Genomic DNA, 18,023 nt, shown 5'->3' on the forward strand with positions numbered 1-18,023 from the left:
CCCTTTACACATGTTAGGGGTCCAATGAAAACAATTTGGAAAGCAATGAACTAGATGATCTTGAAGATTCTTCCAAGTCTTATATTGTGTATTTGCACAATTCTGGAAAGAGAATGGAGCTGGTTTTATCTTCTCTTTGTAGGTCAGAATTAATAATCCCATGGAAACACAGACTAAATCTGTAAATTGAATTTTCCTTGAGAGAGAAAACTGTGTCCTGGAAGTTTTCTAATGTTTAAACTAAACGACAGCAGTAAAAATCTTATTTTAAAAAGCTGAGTTAGTGCCATGCAAAGATTAAATTTCCTAAAATATTCTCATGTTATATAGCATAGCTTTTCTTCTGCATAGGAAATAGTATGTGTCCTTGAACATTGTTGATATCTCTGTTTAAAAATACAAAATGACAGGCCTTATTATCCTGTCAATGTATGAAATTCTTCTGTTTTAATAAAATCAGACTTATCCTAAACCCTTGTGCCAAAAGGGACACTGACAGTCTCTTTCATGAACACAGATAACAATCACTCTACTTGTCTTGCAGATTCTGATTCAAAGCAATGCTGGAGGCTAAAATATTCACAGCATTATTTAAAAAGTTATTTTAGAAGGACTTCACATTAACCAAATTTATGAGTTACTGGATGCTTCGAAATATAACTTTTGTCTTATTGTTGTTACCATTCTGTGTATCTCCCAACGTTTATCATAAAAATTTTCAAACTTATGGAAAATTTGGAAGAATCGTACAACACCCTATACAGTCGATAATAAATACTTCACCACATTGGCTTTAACACATATATATCCGTCTAGCCACTTCTCTATCCTATCATCTTATATGCCCTTTTTGTGGATGTAGTTGGTCTACCATAGGTTGGATGATGTCTAATAATCCCTAGTTACTAACCCAGTACATTTCACTCCTAGAGTCTTCATCCTGAATATCACTAACTGAGTTCAATATTTTCATTTATTTATTTTAGTGGAAAGGTAATGAATAGGATGTACAAATCTGGTGTACCATTTGCTGAGTTTTGACAAACGAATATAGTTTTGTTACATCAAGATATTGAACATCACAATCACCCCCAGAAAAGTCATTTGTGTCTCTTTCCAATCAATTTCTGCTTCTCTCAACCCCAGCCAGATGCAACAACTGTTATGATGATTTTCATCGTAGACTGACTTCGTATATTCTGAAGCTTTCTTTCACTCTGCGTAATGTTTATGAGATGCATCAGTACTTTTGCGTGTATCCATGGCTTGTTCTATTTTTATGTTAAACAATATTCCACTTTATGACTATATCACAGTTGTTTTGTTTCCTTTTACATTCTCTTGTTAATGAACTTTTTAGCTGTTTAAATTTGTCAGCCATCATGAATAAAACTCTTGTGAACATTTTTATGGATTTCTTCTTGTGAATACATGTATTTTTTTCAAATAAGAGTCACTGAGGAGCTTTATATTTAGTTTTATAAGAAATGACAAGAATTCTTTCAAAGTTGCTGTAATAGTTTATACACACCCACCAAAAGTGTGAGAGAGTTTCTTCACTCCATATCCACACCAATATTTGATGCTGTCAATCTTTTTAATTTAAGTCCTTCTCTTATTGGAGTTGTAATTTTAATTTGCAAGTAGTGATGACTAATAATGTTGAGTGCATTTTAATATGCTGGCTAGTCATTTGTATAACTTCCTTTTTGAAGTATTCAAAAATTGTTGACCACGTTTCAGGTAGCAAAATGTCCAAGGATTAAACATCAGGTAATCACAGAGTGATAATAAAGTGAAGTAAAACACAAAACTCACGCAATCCAGTAGAAGCAACTGGGGTAAGTGGGAGCTGCTCCAGATATTTCCAGATATTTCCTAGTAGAAATGCTAGAAGTGACATGTGTAAAGATACATACAACCATTACTCTGAGTAGCAGAACGAATGGTAAGAAAATTGCCACATTCAACTGGTATCTACCTGAACAATAGATTTGACCTAGCTTCTGTTGAATGTTGAAAATAGATTTCTACTCTTATTTTTTTTTTAATTTTATTTGACAGATAGAGATCACAAGTAGGCAGAGAGGCAGGCAGAGAGAGAGGGAGGAGGAAGCAGGCTCCCCGCTGAGCAGAGAGCCCCATGCAGGGCTCGATCCCAGGACCCTGGGATCATGACCTGAGCCGAAGGCAGAGGCTTTAACCCACTGAGCCACCCAGGTGCCCCTCTACTCTTATTTTTAAAGCAATAAGATTATGTTATGAAGAATTAGAGTGATTGTACTCAAAAAAACATTTCATATCCTCTTACCTGATAACAATATTTTAGAGTAGTTGGCAAATATATGAAAAAGGAATTGTTTGTAAAATTACCTGCTGTAGTAAAGGTAGAGTATAGGACATTGAGAAAGCAGAGAAATAATCTTTTAAGGTTACAGTTTTACAACATTCACTCTGAAATTTTCTTAACATAAACTTTCTATAAATAGAATATCTAGATGTCCATGCAGCTGCATGATTTAAATAACATTTTTGACATGAGGTTTGGGGTAACATCAAGCATTTTATTTTTAGTATGTTTTCTCATAAGTGCTGCAAAAAAGAAGCCTTCTGAATATATGAGTATCACAGATAAATCAGGTTCATCCTGTTGGATATTGTTTATTTCTTGTTTGTTTCTACGCCTGTGTCCTCCCTAACTTTCGTGGATATGAAAGTCACTTTTTTAAAACTCACTATAAATAATAAGCAGTAACTTAATCCCTAGAAAAATTCACCTTTGATGTGTGAATAAACTTTTCATTGTCACAATATAGGCTCCATTTGAGCAGAGATCCGATCTGTTTCACCCAAAGGTATAGTCTTGGTGCCTAGAAGAGTGCTAGTAGGTACTCGGTTAATGTGTAAATACATTAATAAATGCTTTAAAAGTAATACATCTTCAAATATCTGAAACAGAGTTCTGGGAAAGGAGACTGAGAAAGCGAGACAGTTAAGAATTGATCTTAGTAGGAACAACTTTGAAAGAGCTTATTTCTAAAATTGAGGGACTCGACAAAGTTAAACTCACAAACCCTCCTGGATAATTCATAGAGAGATTTCCTGAGTCCCAAAGTAAACACCTGGCTCTAAGACTGCATTGCGTCATGAATATTCCAAGAGATGAGAGACAGAAAATATCTTTGAAAACATGTCTTTCAAGTCCCAGGCAGATTCTGGTAAAGATGAGTTGACAATGACAGGCAGACTTTTCCCTTCCTTGTGGTTTGGTGAATGTAATATTTATTTATTACTGTCTTAAAATTTTGGTTGCATTTGTTCCATTTATCATTGACCACTTCTGAAATGTAAAAACGTTGTCCTTGGCTTTTTCTTCCTTATAAGTTAGCATGCATTGTATGTAACGGAAAATTTCCCCGGAATAAATTTATTCTCATCACCTGTTCTCTGAGAAAGGGCTTTGAGGTTCAGGATGATTGATTGGCTACAGAGCTCTGGTTTGGGGCCACTGTCATTTGTCATGTTAAAATCCATTAAAAGGAAAGGAAACTTTTGCCCAAAATAGAACATCAGACTTACCAGTGATATCCTACATGGCCATTGCAGCCACCTAAGGATACATTTTCATGATTATGCTTGGTGGTGTTGCTGGTGTAGACAGCATGTGGGTTTGTCTTTGTTTTCACGAGTCTTTCTTCAGTCTACACAGGTCATGAAGGCAGGCATTCATGTGTCTGGTATTTTATCATCAGTGCCTGTCAGAGCAGCTGATACAGAGTAAGGGGGATGCTGTTTGTTGAATTGATGTATAAAGTTGATGTTAGCACTAAGAGGTAGGTGTTGGCAATAAGAAATGGATGAGACTATCTGTGTGGTCAGAGAGAGTCAGTTTAATGGAGGAAAGAGATATGTGTATGATTATTATACAGATTGAGAAAAAAACACCACTATTTGCAAACAGCCCAATGCCGTGGCAGCATTAATTCAGACTCACATACGTGGATAAGCTCGAGTAAGGTTTTCTAGAGAAGGCACCAGAGTAAACTGTTGAAATAAATTTAAGATTTAGCCAATTAGAAAGGAAGAAATCAGTATTCTAAGAAGAGACGATAGGAACCAGCGAAGAATGTCTGATGGCATATATCTGAGTTCCCTGCAGCAAGAATGTTTTCTTTCCACTTTGTTTTCAATTTCTGATTGTTTCTCTTCTTTCCCCTTTACCCTAACAGAAGTACCAGCACCAGCCCATATTTCCTCCAAAGAAAGAGAAACTCAGTTACTGTAAGAATAATAATCATAACATTTCTTAAAATGGTGTAAAAGTCAGATTCTCACCCTAGAATGTGTGAAGACAGAGGTCCTGCTTAGACTATTCAGGATTTTAACTTCTGTATTTTGTTAATACTGCTTTATTTAAATTACAAGGGGTTTTATCTGGAAAATCCTCTTTTTGCCCAGGTTATATGGTGCTAAAGTTTCCACTGAGGGCATTGGCTGAAAGTGTAAGCAAGATCCAGTATGCAAGATCTTGGGCACATGGATTATGAAGCAAAATTTGGAGGGAAAGAAATATCTATGATTAGAGTGAATCCCAATTCCATTTTTCTCTTTGTTGTCGCTTAAAACCTTGGGGTCATTTTTGATGCCTTTTTCCTTTCATATACCACTTCCAATTGTCACTTTCATTTTGGCACGAACATATAAATATATATAGAATCCAAAACTATTGAATACTTTTGTCACCTTCACCCACGTCCAAGCCCTCTTTATCTTTTGCTTAGGTTCTTGTAACAGCGTTCTAATGAACTCATCCTCCTGCTTCTCCCCACTCACTCGACATCCACTTAACCAAAGATCCTGAACAGTTCTGTGAAGACATAATTGAGATTGTGTCATTCTTCTGCTCACAACCCTGAGCAGAAGGTTTCCCTTCTCTCTCAGAATTAAGAACAAAGTCTTTAGAGTGACTCAAAAGATTATCTACATGATCTGCTTCCCAGTTACCTTGGAATCCTTATGCTCTCTATTCTCCTTCCTTACTGCTCTGCCCTGCCAAAATGGCTCCCTATGATGTTTATAACTTGTCAGGCCTGCTTCTGTCTCAGGGCCTTTGCACTTGAGGTCCTTTCTAGCTGGAGTGCTTTTCATCTCTATTAGGCCCCTTATTCAAATGTCATGAGCCCTCAAATGACCAAATATTTTATCCAGCTAATCTATTTGTAGAATGCTTTCTTTAACCAAAAAAACCCCAACATTCACAAAAATATTGTATGAAAAATAATAAATGTAAAACTAAATATAGTATTTGCCATATACATATATGTTGTGTATATATATGTGTATATGTATATATATATATGTGCATGTGTGTGTGCTTTTATAGATCCTGTGTAGAATTTTTAAAAAATGCATTGTTAGTCATTGGTAAGAAATTGGGAACTTTGAACATGTTATTTTTTTCTCTGTAGACTACAGTCTTTATTATAGAGTATACATTTTTATAGAGATTCCCAACTGCTGTATTTCACAGGACCAACACTGAAAGAAAAATTAATCAAATTATTGATGTCAACTAACTTCAATAAATGGTTTTCTTGATAATTATTTTTGGTATTATTGGTAATGGAAATTCTGATGAAACTATCATTTCTAATATCTAGCTCTCAGTGTTTGAGAATAATTCCAAGTTAAAGATTTTGTAACAAGATAACTCTTTAATGAAAAGCATTTGTTTTTTAAGTAGTGGGATGGTCTCCTTTTTTTTTCCCAATTCCCAATAAAAGTTAAGAATTTTTAAAAGTGAATTAACTTTCTACTAAATGTAGGCCAAGTATGTCAAATATAGTTATAAACATGGAAAATAACAAATAACAGCCATTAAGTCCCATTTGATACAAGGAAATTAGGCTTCTAGATTTATGAGCTTATACTGGCCCTGTAGTTGAAAGCTGGTGGCATGTTGACATAGTAAGATGCTATGCTAGTGATTTTGAGTATCCAATTATAACCACCTTGTCTATCCATTATACCCATGTCCATTTATTATGATTTAAATTTGTACACAGATTACTAGTAATAATTGCAGTCAACATGATTAAAATGATTTGTGTGAAACCATGATAGTCTTTAAGAAAATGTAATTTTTGCCTGAAAGTAGACGAGGAAAGCCCCATTCTGACCTTGGAAGTTTTGCTACGGCCTACTTATCTCTCCAAATTCTACTCTCTTAGAGACTGTTTTTGTCAGGATACAAACAGGAAAATAGAAACATCTCTAAATATTTAAATTGGGAGTTAATTTAACTTAGAAAATTAGTTATGTAAGAGCTGAGAAGTCAACAAGGGAAGGGGAGAAAACCCAGAAATTATTAACAGAAAGAATTCACTCTTACCTCTCGTTTGGAGAAACTGAGAGAGGGGGTAAGTTTACTGGAGCAAGGCTGTGGTCTCCTGTTTGAACCTGGATCCATGACAGGGATTTTCACTGTGTTTTGAGGAGTGGTATGGTGAAAGTTAGGAGCAACAGGTCAAGAGGGACCAATGATGAAGCAGCCAGTGAAAAAAGACTGGCTGAAAAAAGAGTGATTGATATTGGGGAAAAGAGGATAAATGACTAAATGGTCATAAACATTCTAGAGCTGAAGATAAGGGCAAACAGGAAATACACCTGATTGGTTCAGTCATTTGTTCAATCAACTTTTGTTGAATCAACAATCAAACATTCATTAGGTACTTACATCATATATCAAAAAAGGAAAATAATGGACTCTCAGTCTCTGTGGACCAACAATGCTTACAGCCATTTAGAAGAGACCAGAATTGCAACATCCATATCAATATAGATGATAAATTAATAGAGGTATGCTTGGTGGGCTATTGGCACTCAGAAGAGTGAGAAGTAAACTAGAAGTAGAGTACTTCAAGAAAGGAAGTAATTCTTAATCTTAATTTAAAAAGATTAGTGGACTTCTACTTGTTGAAATTCATACTGAGAGGTGTGCCTAGCCATAGAAGTGTAGGAGGTGCATTTTGATGGTGGGGTCATGGGATTTCAAGAAATCTGGAATGGCCAGGACACCTGGGTGGCTCAGTTGGGTAAGCTGCTGCCTTTGGCTCAGGTCATAATCCTGGGGTCCTGAGATCGAGTCCTGCATCGGGCTCCTTGTTTGGCGGAGAGCCTGCTTCTCTCCCTGCCTCTGCCTGCCTCTCTGCCTGCTTGTGTATACTCTTTCTCTGGCAAATAAATAAAATCTTAAAAAAAAAAAAAAAGAAAGAAAGAAAAGAAAGAAATTTGGAATGACCAAGACAAAAAGCATTTCTGTAGTATTGGGTAATGTTAGAGAAGTCAGCAGAGCCCTGTGGGCTGGACTGCATCGATTATTTTGCCTCAGTCAAGCCCTGCCATGGCCATCTTTCTCATTTAGAATCACTCCATGGATTTGTAGAGCATATCGGTGTGGACAGTGAAAATGACCTTTAACATCTGAAAACTATTCAACACTACACATCCCCAAAGAACTCATGGCAATTACTATTTTTTTACATTCTCTACTGGTGAGCTTTATAACTATGTACTGCCCCCAAATTTGGGGGGATCTAGGTAAGATTTTACTGAGTTAGATTAAAGATCCTTTATATTCTTTGACATTCCCAGTATCTACAGTTGTGATCTATACCACTTCCTTTGTTCTGGGGAAACTCTCTAGCTTTGACCAATAAAATGCTGAGAAAGAACGGCCTGTTAGGGACCAGGATTGAAGAAACGGTCAGATTCCATTTCCCGCTCTATGAGCACTATCTGGGAGAACCATAAGAAGTCCACTTACCTTGAGAACAGCCAGTGCATGCTCTCTGATTGAGAGATCTGGATCAGCTCATCCTTCCAGCCACCCAAACAATGACCCTGAATACATGAATAAAGCCAACTGGGTGCTACGGACAATCTAGTTTTCAAGCTGACTAAAACACCTTAATCAAAACTGTGTAAAGGAGAAGAATCACCTAGCAGATCCCTGCCTGAATTTCTTTTATGTCTTTTCAAGGCTTTTTGGTGGGGGGCAGTTTACAGTAAAATTGTTATGAAATACAGATTTCCCATATATGCCTACCTCCCCATATGCACTCTGTGATCAACATCGCTCCCCAGATAATGTATTTATTACCAAGGATGAACCTATATTGACACATCATTATCACCAAAGCCCAGAATTTCACTTTAGTGCTCAGTTTTTCCTATTTTGACACCGGGTCCTTTGCTGTTTCAGCTCATGAGGGTCTGCTCTGGTAAGCTGTATCTCTCTGTATTCGCATTTCTGTCTTTTCAGTCCTAATAGTGATTTTCCCTGTGTCTTCTTCTTTCTATGGATCCAGGAAGATTTGTTGATTTTTCAGGCTGTTCATCTTCTTACTTATTGGGATGGAATGATGCCTTGCAAGCTCCTTACATCAGAAAGTGGAGACAAACCATAAGTGACTCTTAGTCTCACAAAACAAACTGAGGGTTGCTGGGGGGAGGGGGTTTGGGAGAAGGGGGTGGGATTATGGACATTGGGGAGGGTGTGTGCTTTGGTGAGTGCTGTAAAGTGTGTGAACCTGGTGATTCACAGACCTGTACCCCTGGGGATAAAAATATATGTTTATAAAAAATTAAAAATTAAAAAAATTAAAAAAAAAAGAAAGTGGAAACTTGAAAGTCTCCCTGGTTGAATGTTTGACCCTAAAAATAATCTACCAGATATAATAAAATGTATTGTTTTAAGCACTGTGTTTTGGGGTTATTTGTTATACAGCAAGACTTAACCAGAAATGTTGACTAAGTAAAAATCTTTAGAGTCCAACCAGATGTGCAAACCCATATGTTAAGCCATTATTTTTTTTTCTTTAAAGATTTTATTTACTTATTTGACAGATAGAGATCACAAGTAGGCAGAGAGGCAGGCAGAGAGAGAGAGGAGGAAGCAGGCTCCCCACTGAGCAGAGAGCCCGACGTGGGGCTCGATCCCAGGACCCCGGGACCATGACCTGAGCCCAAAGCAGAGGCCCTAACCCACTGAGCCACCCAGGCGCCCTGTTAAGCCATTATTTTTTCAAAATAAAGATGATTCTCTTTCTTTCAGAATTCCAAGCCTTGTTTGTTGTTGTTTTGTTTTTCCTGATAAACAAAATTTGTAGTCCATCTGATATTGGTCACTTTATCTTGTTGGTTATTATCTGAAACATGATAAAGAGGAAATAAGGATATCAGTTCAAAGTCGTCATGGATCAAATATTCAGACAGTAACTCAGGAGACCACAGGGACCAGTGAGAATAGAAAGATGGGAGGTACAAATAACTCAGAAAGAGAAGTAATATGAGGTATAGGAAAAGGCAAGGAAAATTTTGGTGAAAGAAATAAGCTAAAGACCTTTAAATTTGTTCAACAACTTTGTGAACCAGTTCTAATATACATCCTTTTAGAGTCAAAAAATCTGCAGGGTGTATCTGGTTGTAGACGTGTAAGGAACATAAATAATGTATGTCTTGATAAAGGGCAAAAGAGAGGGGGGGGAACAGTAAGGCCATTCTTTAAATTCCTGGGCATATGCAAGTCTGTAGATTGATAATATAATGTTATGTAAGAGTTTCACTTTCTGGAACAAGCAAGAAAAATAGTATAAAATCATCCCAAAGTGACCTATTAAATGAAATGTGATGAATAGAGCTAGTTGGATGTGTTCTTTACAAGAAATTTCAGACCATTTAGAATGATCTCAATGCCAAGTGTTTTATTTTATTCATGATGTTCTCTGTGGATGATTACACGTACCTTTTGACATAGGGAGAGATTTCTGCATGGCGAGAATGACCTGCTAAATCATGTGATGTTGTACTTACATTTTTTTTTTTAATTTTGTTGTACAGACTTTAAGTTTTGGAAATAGCACATTATGCTTCTTGAGTTTCTGTGCCTTTGTGATTTCCATCTGAGCCACTCATAAAATATCTTCTGCATCATAGTTTCTTAAACCACCAGAGCCTCTCCCAAGGGTCTCCAGACTTTTCCATTATATCCCATTCCATTCCATTCCATTCCAGTCTCTATCATCTACCTAATGACCAAGTTCCACTTTCCATATATAAATAATTGCATTTTTCTCCTTCTAAGCTATATTAAGATAAATGCTAACCATGTATTTAGACTTAATGCATAGAAAGGAATATATATTCTCTCTAGTTAGATCAAAATAAAATGCATGAACTTTCAAAAATGCAATATACTTGTAGAATATAGTTCTGTAATGGATTGGAGACATAGTGTCTTAGCTTTTAAAATAAAAATAAATCCTTTTGTTAATGGAATCTTACCAAACTGAAAGACAGAACCTAGTGTTGGGACAGAGGATATAATGTATATCCCCACTGCTCAGTTAAGATGAGACTCTTCCCTTTCATATAAGTAAAGAGAAATGTGGTTTCCATTTACTAGTTATGCCTGAAAAGAGAATGTTATTTCCACTCACAAATTGGATTTTTTTCCATTTTCATTCATTGATAGCATAGAGTTAGCCAAAGACACAGAAGACATAATTCAAGCTGAAATTTTAAAATGGAGTCTATGATGTTGAATAAAATATCATTTTCGCTTATATTCTTATTGTCATGATAATAAGGGATTTTATGAGTTGATATCAAAAATTTTAAAATAAAAACAAGGAGGGCGCCTGGGTGGCTCAGTGGGTTAAAGCCTCTGCCTTTGGCTCAGGTCATGGTCCCAGGGTCCTGTAATCGAGCCCCACGTCGGACTCTCTGCTCAGCAGGGAGGATGCTTCCTCCTCTCTCTCTGCCTGCTTCTCTGCCTACTTGTGATCTCCATCTGTCAAATAAATAAATAAATAATCTTTAAAAAAATAAAAAATAAAAAACAAGAAGTTCTTGTACTTTCTCCCTTTGAAATGAGTTGTTTTCTTAATATACCATTTCAGTTACCTATGTTGTAGAAGAAACTGACCCAAACATAATGGCTTAAAGCAAGAGTGATTCATTGTCTCTCATGTGTTGACTAAGCACATATGGTACTTCTTCTGTTCCATGTCACATCAGCAGGGGTCATAATGTGACAGCATTACCTGATAGGCTGAAGCTATTAAGGTAAGAGAAGGTTTCATCATATGTCTACCAGTATGTGCTTATTTTTGGCTTGGGCACTTCAGTTCTCTGCATGGAAGAGCAGTTCTTCTCAACTGTTCCTTTCTGTATTTTCCGAGTTATCAGAGCATTAAAGCAGAAAGTTTTGTGTCTTTTAAGGGTTATCCACAGAACTAATACAACTGGCTACATTCTCCAAAGCAAGTCACAAGGTCAGTTCATATAAAAGGGAAAGGACATCTTTTAATGGGAATAGTGACATATGCATACAAGCTGAGGAGAGGTTGTTAATAAACTTTTCAAGAGCAATCTGCACAGTCAACCCTCTTGTAAGAAGAATTCATGGCTTCTCCACTTACAAAGTACATTTACTAACTTCCCTGGGAGCCTCATCCTATTAGTAGAACAAGTTCAAACTCCAGGGCCTTATGATCTGCTTCACTTCCAAACATGGATGAAGGTGTTTCTGCTCCTAATATGCAAACCTATGAACTAAAGTGACAACATATTTGCCTCAAATAGATGTAATATACAATGTTAAGACAGGAAAAAGTTATCCCCCATAGGCCCTCCCCTTTAGAAGGCTGTGGGTGGAATGTAAGTTATGTAGCAATCGTGTCTAAGGCAATTCTGAAATCCAGCCAGGTGTATGCCACCAGATCTGACTGGAAACAGGAAGGGGTCTCTGTTAGAGCCTATTTAGATTCAGGAGCTGTCTCCTAATTTATTTTTCTCCATAGTCCCTAAATCTCTCCTTTGTGTTTGGGTCCATGTCCTTTGAGTCATCTTTGTTTGTCTATGAAAAATAGTCTATATTTTTAGCTGAGAGTCTTTCTCAGTCTTCTTCTTACCAAGGGAAAGCTGGGATCTCCAAAATTTAACACTTTGGTCTTTGTAGTTCAAACTGTGACAACTCCCTTAAAAACATTATAGGCTTCCTATGTAACAAATTACAATTTGTTCATTAGGAAAACAAACAAACAAACAAACAAACAAAATACCTTTGAGAGGTGCCTGGGTGGCTCAGTTTAGCATCCGATATTTGATCTCAGTTCAGGTCTTGATTTCAGGGTCATAAGTTCAAGCCCCGTGTTGGATTCTATGCTCATGATGGAACCTACTTAAAAACAAAACAAAACAAACAAACAAACAAAAAACAGCCTCACTAATTGATATGCCTGTAGTAATCAGGATAATATCAGCTGACTTGTTAGTGTCACTGAGAACTCTAAATGAGATATTTTATGTCAATTGTTTATGCTAGTGCTTGATACATGTAAGCCCTGAAATATTTGTACCTATATCAGTTACTAAAGCCTAAAACCTATGTCCTAGGGTCGCGTGGGTGGCTCAGTCGGTTAAATGTCTGCCTCTTGATTTTGGCTCAGGTCGTGATCTCAGGGTCATGAGAGCCAGCCCTTTGTCAGGCTTCTCAGGAGGGAAGGAGAGTCTGCTTGAAATCCTCTCCCTCTTCCCCTGTTGTCTGTCTCCTGCTCATGTTAAATAAATACAACTCTAAAAAAAAAAAAAAAAATCTGTATCCTGGTATCCAAGGTTAGACCAATCAATATTTTAAAAATCACTATCTAACTACCTGTTCTCTATTCTTTATAAGAATTGCTGATTGGATCCATTCCTGATTAAAACTCTTCAAAGTGTGGGGATAGAGGACACATACCTCAATATTATCAAAGCCACCTATGAAAAACCCACCAAAAATATCATTCTCAATAGAGAAAAAATGAGAGCTTTTCCGCTAAGGTCAGGAACACGGCAGGGATGTCCATTATCACCAATGCTAATCAACATAGTACTAGAAGTCCTAGCCTCAGCAATCAGACAACAAAAAGAAATTAAAGGCATCCAAATCAGCAAAGAAGAAGTCAAACTCTCACTCTTTGCAGATGATATGATACTGTATGTGGAAAACCCAAAAGACTCCACTCCAAATCTGCTAGAACTTGTACAGGAATTCAGTAAAGTGTCAGGATATAAAATCAATGCACAGAAATCAGTTGCACTTCTTTACACCAACAACAAGACAGAAGAAAGAGAAATTAAGGAGTCAATTCCATTTACAATTGCACCCCAAACCATAAGATACCTAGGAATAAACCTAAGCAAAGAGGCAAAGAATCTATACTCAGAAAACTATAAAGTACTCATGAAAGAAATTGAGGAAGACACAAAGAAATGGAAAAATGTTCCATACTCATAAATTAGAAGAACAAATATTGTGAAAATGTCTATGCTACCTAAAGCAATCTACACATTTAATGAAATCCCTATCAAAATCCCACCCATTTTTTTCAAAGAAATGGAACAAATAATCCTAAAATTTATATGGAACCAGAAAAGACCTCGAATAGCCAAAGGAATATTGAAAAAGAAAGCCAAAGTTGGTGGCATCACAATTCCGTACTCCAAGCTCTATTACAAAGCTGTCATCATCAAGACAGCATGGTACTGGCACAAAAACAGACACATAGATCAATGGAACAGAATAGAGAGCCCAGAAATAGACCCTCAACTCTATGATCAACTAATCTTTGACAGAGCAGGAAAGAATGTCCAATAGAAAAAGGACAGCCTCTTCAATAAATGGTGTTGGGAAAATTGGACAGCCACATGCAGAAGAATGAAACTGGACCATTTCCTACCACCCCACATAAAAATAGACTCAAAATGGATGAAGGACCTCAATGCGAGAAAGAAATCCATCAAAATCCTTGAGGAGAACACAAGAAGCAACCTCTTCGACCTCAGCCACTTCTTCCTAGGAACATCGCCAAAGGCAAAGGAAGCAAGGGCAAAAATGAACACAGCAAAGGAAACAGTTAACAAAATCCAAAGACAACTGATAGAATGGGAGAAGATATTTGCAAATGACATATCATATAATGGGCTAGTGTCCAAAATCTATAAAGAAATTAGCAAACTGAACACCCAAAGAACAAATAACCTAATCAAGAAATGGGCAGAGGACATGAACAGACATTTCTGCAAAGAAGACATCCAGATGGCCAACAGAAACATGAAAAAATGTTCCACATCACTCGGCATCAGGGAAATACAAATCAAAACCACAATGAGATATCACCTCACACCAGTCAGAATGGCTAAAATTAACAAGTCAGGAAATGACAGATGCTGGCGAGGATGCAGAGAAAGGGGAGCCCTCCTACACTCTTGGTGGGAATGCAAGCTGTGCAACCACTCTGGAAAACGGCATGGAGGTTCCTCAAAAGTTGAAAATAGAGCTACCTTACAACCCAGGAATTGCACTACTGGGTATTTACCCTAAAGATACAAACATAGTGATCCGAAGGGGCACATGCACCGAAATGTTTATAGCAGCAATGTTCACAATAGCCCAACTATGGAAAGAACCTAGATGTCCATCAACAGATAGACATATGTTATCTGGACATCTTTATCTATCCATCTGAATGGATAAAGATGTGAGATACACACACACACACACACACACACACACACACTGGAATACTATGCAGCCATCAAAAGAAATGAAATCTTGCCATTTGCGATGATGTGGATGGAACTAGAGGGTATTATGCTTAGCAAAATAAGTCAATTGGAGAAAGACAACTGTCATATGATCTCCCTGATATGAGGAAGTGGAGATGCAATATGGGGGGGGTTGGGGGGAGAAAAGAGGAAATGAAATACGATGGGATTGGGAAGGAGACAAACCATAAGACTCTTAATGTCACAAAACGAACTGAGAGGGGCTGGGGGAGGGGGGTAGGGAGAGGGTGGTGGGGTTATGGACATTGGGGAGGATATGTGCTATGGTGAGTGCTGTGAAGTGTGTAAACCTGGCAAATCCACAGACCTGTACCCCTGGGGCTAATAATACATTATATGTTTATAAAAAAATTTAAATTTTTTTAAAAAAAGAATTGCCTACTAAATCCAAAGTAATATACTTACTATATACCAAATTTATCTTTGGTTTTCACGTGGGTCTTTTCTTATATATTTTTGCCAACTTTTTATAAAATTTCTTTCCTGCATCTCTGATAATCTAGGTAGAAACCATTCTATCCTCTCTTTGAAGAATTCTGAAACCCTTTCAGCATACACTGAGTTTCTCTTTCATTTATTTTCTGTGATCATATAATATCTGTTTATGGCAGTAGTTATGTGACTTACATTTCAAATTGATTAATTTTCTTTTTTGTAAAGGAAATAATAATGACTCTATTACACTCCATGAATGTTGTGAGGGTTCAGATTGAGTATCTGAATGTGAATTGTAAACCCCTAAATACTCAGAACAACGTCTGAGCCTCAGATACCTGATGCCAGAACTTTAATTCATAACCAACTAGGTTCTGCCACTTTCAGTCTATCAGTTCTGAAAACTTCTAATTGTTCCATATCAAAACTAAAATCCTGCCATCATCCAAGCTCATAGTTTCTTCTCTTTCCTCTGTTACAGAAGAGAAAGTTTTTCAGCTTTAATATAGGCTCAATTCCTGCACATGTTTTTGAGAACACATACTCGTGTCTTTCTCCCTTATTTTCAGAAACCCTCAACTATTGTCTTTAACTGAAGGCCTTAAGAAATTTCCAACATGATGCTTGTGATGAATGAAGGAATAAAAAATATATTTATGTGTCTGTAACTGAAAATTATTTAAAACTGTACTCTTTAGATAACAACATGAAATGATATATTTAATTTGAATATTAAACTATGACTTCACCTTATATGTCAGATGTGATTAATTTATTCTGAAAAGACTGTTATAGCTACAAATGATCATGTGGATTTAAAAATATGTATAATGAATTATGTTGGGCAGTTTCTGAGTTATTTCTGATAGTACCTCTTTGACACTTATTCTCTGAATTAAGAGAATGTTACACAAACTTTGATTGGCTTTGTTCCATAAATTGGAAAAGAATGGCATCATTTCACTGAAGCAAGAAACATCAGCTCTGTGTTAAGACCTTTGATGGATTAGGGAATAGAAATGATCACAGAGTTGATCAGAACTCATCCATTAGACCCAGTGTAGTCAGAGGCTTATAAGTACTTGTTTTCTTACGCAACCGGAGCCCAATGGGAGAAAATACATGAAGCAGTGCTGAGGAAACCATATCAGAGCATGGCAGACCAACCTTCCTCCTCTTTCCTGACAGCATAGCCCTCTGTAGACATGGAAATGTCCATTTTCTAACAACCAAAGGTAAAGGTGGTCTTGCACTCTGCCACTGAAATAATGCATTTTTAGAAGAACTTTTTGCCCAGTACTTTTGGAATGATGAAGCTATTCACAGAAAGATTATTACAAAAAAGAAAAAAATATAATATTAGCGAAAGTCAGATATAGAAAGGTTTTGTATATTTGATATTCAGAAGATTTTCAGATCCGAAAGAAATAATTCTGTGTTCTTTTTATTTATCAAATCCAATCTAAAAATTGTATGTGGACATGTGTATATGGTTTGATCCATGTTCTGTTCAACATAGTTTCTAACATTGAAATACGTGAAACAATGAAAATATTCATCACTAGAAAAAGGGTAATATAAATTAGAGTACATTTATATTGTGGAATACTATTGTCATTAAAAATAAATAGTTAGACACGGCAGATTGTAGTAGTGTAGGAAATATCCTCTGCTAAAATTCTATTCTAAAATATTTATCTGTCTTGATGGTGACCAACTTGGCCATTGGCCAAGTCTCGCTTTGCCAATGAAATGTGAGTAGAAGTAATGCATGTAGCTTCCGAGATGAAAATTTAAAAACCAGTGTATCCTTCCTTCACATTATCTGTAAAGAGAACTGTTGCTCCAAATTGGGCTGCTCCAACTTTCTGAGTCCCACAAGGAAGAATTCATGGAGCTGGGGGGTTGGTATGTCCCTTGACATATGTGTAGCAAATAAACTAGTGTGATGGGGTAAGTCAACTCAATTCTGAGATTATAGAATCATTTGTTATTAGCACAGTAAGATTTATCCCATACTAACAAGGTAGATTTGTGTGCACAGACAAGGTTGGGTAGTGGTAGAAAATTGAAAGTTGTACATGCTAGTTAAGCCTTACAAGTCCTTTGAGTATTAGAGTTTTTTCCTCTATCATCCAGTTCAGCATATTGCAAGGTGGGATATGCTGTGACTTAACTATAGTTATAAAATTAGTAAATAGGAGAGGAAGAGTGATAGGTCTTAATGAAAGCAGCTGTTGTCCTATGGAGGGAAGCCTCAGCACTTTATTCAATGATAAGAGAGATCACTGCTAGCAGTGAGCCACATGTTTAAGTTGAATAGATTTGGAGGATTTGGAGAATTTGGAGGAGTAAAAAACCTTCCCAAGCACCCCCTCAGATGTTCTTACCATGTGAGTCAGTATTTTCTCAGACTGGAACTTTGCCTTGTCCAAACAGACCTACCTTAGTTCAGCATTTACCTGTCCTTGATATTCAGTCTCTGATGGATCCTGTGCTTGGTGTTTGATTTCCCACATCTTCCTGCAGTGGATGATGAGAGCTCATCAAAAAGTCCCCCTGATTTCATACCTTGATTGTAACTGCCTGTTACTCATCTTAGGCTGCTCATGATTCTTTTGTGTGTATAAATGGCACCTTGCAATAGTCCTAAGATCTCACCATTCTTATAGCTACAAATCCTTCACACACCTTGCATACCTGACATTGCACCTGCTACTCCAATTCCTTATAGTATACTAGTACATTTAGCACCAATGCTATTTTTTGAACAACTGGACCACTACCTCATGTCCAAGGATATGAGGCTTCTTTTCACAGTGTTAAAAACATTTTATTTTTTAAATATTTTATTTATTTATTTGACAGACAGAGAGATCACAAGTAGGCAGAGAGGCAGGCAGAGAGAGAGGGAG

The 18,023-nt window shown here is 36.8% G+C and overlaps 1 pseudogene; it reads right to left on the reverse strand.

The window, feature by feature from the left end:
* The window catches only part of LOC116599845, a 155,017-nt pseudogene extending 137,390 nt beyond the window's left edge, over positions 1-17,627 (reverse strand).
* Positions 17,628-18,023: the final 396 nt, after the last annotated feature.

This window comes from Mustela erminea, chromosome 9 (assembly GCF_009829155.1).
Source record: "Mustela erminea isolate mMusErm1 chromosome 9, mMusErm1.Pri, whole genome shotgun sequence".
Lineage (NCBI taxonomy): Eukaryota > Metazoa > Chordata > Mammalia > Carnivora > Mustelidae > Mustela > Mustela erminea.